At 37.9% G+C, this 6,113-nt stretch overlaps 1 protein-coding gene across 1 annotated transcript in view; it reads right to left on the reverse strand.

Moving 5' to 3' along the window:
- Positions 1–6,113, reverse strand: part of fam20cl (family with sequence similarity 20 member C, like) — a 588,191-nt gene that overhangs the window by 129,918 nt on the left and 452,160 nt on the right. The window lies entirely within an intron of this gene.

A 6,113-nucleotide genomic window follows, 5' to 3' on the forward strand; every position in this document is an offset into this window, starting at 1 on the left:
TGTTCTGTCAATGCAGGTGGAAACCGGGTCAGAAGGATGAACATGCACATCTGGTGCTCACTGCTCAGAGCCCTTCAGAGTCATACGGTATGTTTGATGGAAGAGCTCTTGTCATTGATGGCTAAAGCAAACATCCAGCTTTCCCAAACAGCCCCTGTCCTCCACCCCTCACATCCACGGCTCTGTAATTGTGCTTACCGCTTCTGGCAGACGTGCATGTTCCCAAAGGCCATAAATTGCTTGAACTTCTATGGCACTGTTGGATGTTGAACACTAGAACCACTACTTGGTAAAATTCACACATGACCCATGAAGTCCCCCGATCAATGGAAAAAAAATATATACATATTAAATAAACACCATCAAAGTAGAACATTAGAACCACCATTTGGTAAAATTCACACATGACACATGATGTCCCCCGATCAATGGAAAAAAAATAATAATAAATAATAATAATAATATATACAGGTTCAGCACTCCTATTGGTTTTTGGTTTCACTCTAAGACAAGTAACCCTGACACTGGGTTTCATTTGGAGGGTCCCTCTGGAGGGATTAGTGCATAGGCATAAGCCTTTCTGAATAGAGGGCAAATGTCCATCAGTTGCCATTTTTTTAAATCCTAAAGGGATTCGAATTTATTAATCGTAAATTATTATTAATCCCAAATGGATTCGATTTATCCTAAAGGCCCTTCGAAGTGGCCAGTTTTGAGCATTTCGGTTTGGAAAGCTGCCGGCCATGATTTTTTCTCTCTGTTTGGAACGCACCATCAAAGTTTAAGAGATTTAAAACTGATGGAATTTTATGAGGGAAATTTTGACTGCAACAGCCATTGATGAGCTGTCTGTAAACATTTCAGACCAATGCTCAGAGAAAACAGATTGTAGCCTAGGATGAATCTTTTACAATTTCCAAAATTTACCTCAGACAACCAAATAATAGCCAAAATTGCATTGTGTGCACCAGGCTTAAGTTATGAGCCCTGGCAGGTGTGGTGTTGAGCAAAAATGTTGACTTAATGTTGATATTTAGCAATGAATTTTAATAAAACTGTGAATTTACTGTATTTTGTGTGCATTGGTGGATGTGTATTAGATCTGGATGTTCCAACCCATTGACACGCCTTCAAAGTAAAGTCCATTTATCAGCGGGGTGCTACTCAGCAGTGTCCTATACGAAATCAGCATGGGAATGGACGGTTCCTCCTAAGTAAACAGATTCCCTGGCTGTTTGTTGATCTGTTGTAAATCCTTTTCTTTGTCAGGTCTGGAAATAATGTGCAAAAAGCCACCCTGCAGCCTCACTTGAAACAGTGTGTTGGTGGGTGGATGTGTGTTCAATGTTAACAGCATAAGATGTATCTTCAAATTGTCAGTGACCCTCAGACCAACGATCTTAAGTCAACATGGACTTATCCAAGGTTTAATAAAATCGTCACCTTAGAATTAAAAAGTTCTATCAGACATTTTTGTCAAAACTGAGTTATTGAGATATTCTTATTAAATAACAACTTATTTACATTATAGGAAGTTTTTTTTATAAGTTGTTTACATTTTAAGACCTTTTATTTAAACAACAAATTTTAGACAAAAGGCGATGCAATGGCGCAGTAGGTAGGGCTGTCGCCTCACAGCAAGAAGGTCGCTGGTTCTAGCCTCATTTGGGTCAGTTGGCGTTTCTGTGTTTAGTTTGCAGGTTCTCCCTGTGTTGGTGTTGGTTTCCTCCGTGTGCTCCGGTTTCCCCCACAGTCCAAAGACATGCGATACAGGTGAATTGGGTAGACTAAATTTTCCATAGTGTATGAATGTGAATGAGTGTGTGTGGATGTTTCCCAGAGATGGGTTGCGGCTGGAAGGGCATCCGCTGCGTAATAACCTGCTGGATAAGTTGGTGGTTCATTCCGCTGTGGTGACCCCGGATTAATAAAAGGACCAAGCCGAAAAGAAAATGATTGAATGTTACACACATACTGTTTGCTATATGGAATGCAATCTTAATATCTCCAAATCATTCAGAACGCAGATAGAACCTTATAACTCCAAGGTGACGAAATGTCAAGAGTTTCTTGTTAGAAGAGATTATATCATGATATTATATATTCATCTCTGAACTGCATTGTGCTTTTTTTGATGCTTTTTTTTTCAATATTGTGACTTCTTTTAACATAGTAAGACTGTATATCTCACAATTGTGACCACTAATTCGATTAAACAATTAATTGCAATAGTATTTTTCGTCTCTCAATGTAACTTTATGTCACTAATTGTTTACGTGGAAACTCGTTATTTTAATATTATTTCTCACATTGACACTTCCCAGCAGGCTCACAACGTTGTAAGATGTTAAAATTCGGTTAGATTAAGGTCATGATGTTAGGTGACCAAAATTCAATGTCTAACCAGCGTCTAAGGACAATGTTATTTTGATGTCCAATAACATTGTCAAATTACGTTGATATTTGGTTGATTTTAGGTTGTGTTGAAAAGTGACTAAAATCCAATGTCAAGCCAACATCTTAAACCAACGTCAAATTGATGATGTCAAATACTGACATTTATTTGTCAGGTACGGCAACCAAAATCCAACGTCTGATAGACATCATAGTAACATAGTAACATCCACACTAACGTCAAGCTGTAACATCCTTAGACGTTGACATTTGGTTGATTTTAGGTTAGAAACAAAAGCGGTCTGACCATTCTACCATACAAGTCTGGTTGGTGGATTGCTGCACAGATGGTTTTCCTGCTGTAAGGTTCTGCTCTCTACAGAAGAACGCTGGAGCTCAGACAGAGTGACCATCGGGTTACTGGTCACCTCCCTGACTAAGGCCCTTCTCTCCTGATCAATCAGCTTAGATGGCCGGCCAGCTCTGGTGGAGAGTCCTGGTGGTTCCAAACATCTTCCACTCATGGATGACAGAGGCCACTGTGCTCATTGGAACTTTCAGAGCAGCAGAAATTTTTCTGTAACCTTCCCCAGCCTTGTGCGGAGAGACAATCCTGTCTCGGAGGCCTACAGACAATTCCTTTGTCTTCATGCTTGGTTTGTGCTTTGACATGCACCGTCAACCCTGAGACTTTATAAACACAGGTGTATGCCTTTTCAAATCATGTTTAATTAACTGAATTGACCACAGGTGAACTCCAATTAAGCTGCTAAAACATTTCAAGAATGATCAGTGGAAACAGAATGGCTGCGTCCGAAACCGCCTACTACTCAGTAGGAATTGCATTTGAATTTAAAAGTACTACTCGGCTGTTAGAAAAGTATGTTCTACACAGTATGAATGTGAAAAGTATAAAAGGAATTTGGACATACTACATCCGCCATTTTGTCATGGTCACGTGACCTACCTGCATCAGTTGCGTCGCTTCAATTCCATTCATGAATTCTCTCACGGGGCATTATGGGATAGCGCATGGGATGCGCACTCCAGAATCTCACCGGAAGTAGTAAGTCATTCGGGTTCTTCTCGCATACCCATTTTCAAATTCTATGAATTCAGACATACTTCTCGGCTCGCATACTGATTTTAGTGTACTATATAGAATGGAAGTATGCGGTTTCGGACGCAGCCAATGTACCTGAGCTTAATTTAAGGCTTCACGGCAAAGTGCTGTGAATCTTTTTTATTTTTAATAAATTTGCAACAATTTCAAACTATCTTTTTTCACATTGTCATTATGGGGTATTGTGTGTAGGACATAAATTAATTTAATCCATTTTGGAATAAGGCTGTAACATAAAAAAGGTAGAAAGGGTGATGCGCTATGAACACTTTCCGGATGCACAGTAACAAGCCATTTTGCATTTAAAAAAAAAAAAAAATTGCACCTTTCATTACCAAGCAACTTAATTTGGCTTGTAAATGTTATTTACATACAAACATTGCAAACAAATAAAACAAAGCAAACCAAATAGGAGAGAATAACCCTACTGTTTACTAAAACAATAACAGGTCAAACTAAACAACGTGTTTTTTGGTGAGGACTTATAGTCGACTATTTCTAATTTCATCAACACACATACAGCACACCCTACCAAACAACAGTCAGATTCTGTGTATGTGTATTGATTTTGCAAACTACTGTGTGACATTGCTTTTCACTCAGTGTAAACTGCGGTTATCTCAGATTACGGGAAGCCTTTTCAGAGCTAATAATTACATCACACAACACACATCTGAGAGGAACATATTGCCATTTAAACTTTACTCAAGCTGATCGGTAAAAGATAATGGGTTTTGTAATCGCTCTATAGTGCTTTTCTCAGTTTTCAGTTATTTTGTGCAGTGAAGGCTGGCAAAAGATCAAATGAAGTTCATAGTTTTTTTTGTGTTGCATTAAGCATGAATTTTGAGATCAGAATCGTACTGTATTTGCCCAGCAGACACACAATGTCATAAGATGTTAGTATTAGGTTAAATTTAGGTCACTCACCAGCGCCTAAGAACAAAGTTATTTTGATATACAATAACAACATAAAATGACGTTGATATTTGGTTGATTTTGGGTTGTGTTGAAAAATGACCAAATCCAACATGGAGCCAACATCTTAAACCAACATCATATTGATGTCAAATGCTGACATTTATTCGTTAGGTTTGGCAACCAAAATCCAACATCTGATAGATGTCATAGGGGTAAGGTCCACACAACGACAAGCTGTAACATCATAAAATGTTGGCATTTGGTTGTTTTTAGGTTGCATTAGAAAGTAACCAAAATGCAACGTCTATCTGACATTGGACATTGACGTCAGTCTGACATTGGGGTCTGACATCAACCTGATTTTCATTGCCAAACAAAAGGGAACGCCCCACCATCGGGTACAACGTCAGTCTGATATTATGTTGATGTCATGTGCCTGCTGGGTGCATTTTATTAACCATGGCATATTTTATACATGCCCGTCACACATGGGCATTCTTTGCAGTAATTTGTTTATCCACAATGTGGTAACTTGGGGGCGTTGATTGACAAAGTAATCAAAGAATAACTGTATAAACAGAACAGACCGCAGTATGTGCAAGCTACAGTGATGCTAGATACCTATAATAGATTGTGAGGTTAGTGCTCTCACTTAGCATGCAATCTATCACAAAATATAACATTTTTATAATGGCCAGGAGAGGTACTTCAGGGCTTCGCACAGTTCATGCACTTTCATTTATGCATACTCTGAGCTTAAGCAGCAAAGTATAATATCTTTTTATTCTGTATGTATATGTTTATTTAATGTTATACAGTATATAAAGTATGATCGTACATGAATGATGATGTTAATTGGTCTTATGCTCTGTTACTCACAGAGAACAATCTCAACATTGAAAGCCATGCATATTGCTCTCACTGATAAACACTGACCATATGGCTTAACACTTGACTTTTAGTCAAACATTTCAATGACATATTCACTAAAGGGTTTTAGATAGAAAGAAAGAAGCGTGTAAACTTTCATAAGAACTCTCTTCCTATCATATCATCAAAAAATGATCAACAAATTTTTCTGTTCACCCAAAAAATGAACATTTATTCATTATTTGCTCTCCCCTAAGTGTTTCTAAACCTTTATGAGTTTCATTTTTGTAGTTGTTGAACACTAAAGAAAATATTTAGAAAATATTAGACATCTTTAACCATGGACGTTTTACAGTAGGTAAAATAAACGCTGTAGAAGACTGCAACTGGTTTCCAACATCCTTCAAAATATCATCTTTTTTTGTTAAACGAAAAGAAAAAAAAAACATGTTTGGAACAAGTGAAGTTTTTGAGTAATTATGATGAAATTGAACTAACCTTTTAAGTTTGAATCCCTCATTAAACAAAAAAATATACTCATATGAAAAAAGTCACACAGTTTTTCTCACATACCAAATTATCGTTTGCCTTAATTGTCATATGCCACCAATGTGCAGAACATCTGTGCAGACGTCGTGTTCAAACAATAAAACATTACATCCTCAATTTTCATTTTGTATTTCTTATGCTTTCATCACTCGACGTCCCGCTCAGAGCTTCCCACCACACGCTTCTAGATACTACGCGTGACATGGTTGGTTTAAAGGGCGTTGATTGACAAGTGTTCGCCCAATCAGGTGTCAGC

This window comes from Danio rerio, chromosome 22 (genome assembly GCF_052040795.2).
Source record: "Danio rerio strain M-AB ecotype USA chromosome 22, GRCz13ab, whole genome shotgun sequence".
Classification (NCBI taxonomy): Eukaryota; Metazoa; Chordata; class Actinopteri; order Cypriniformes; family Danionidae; genus Danio; species Danio rerio.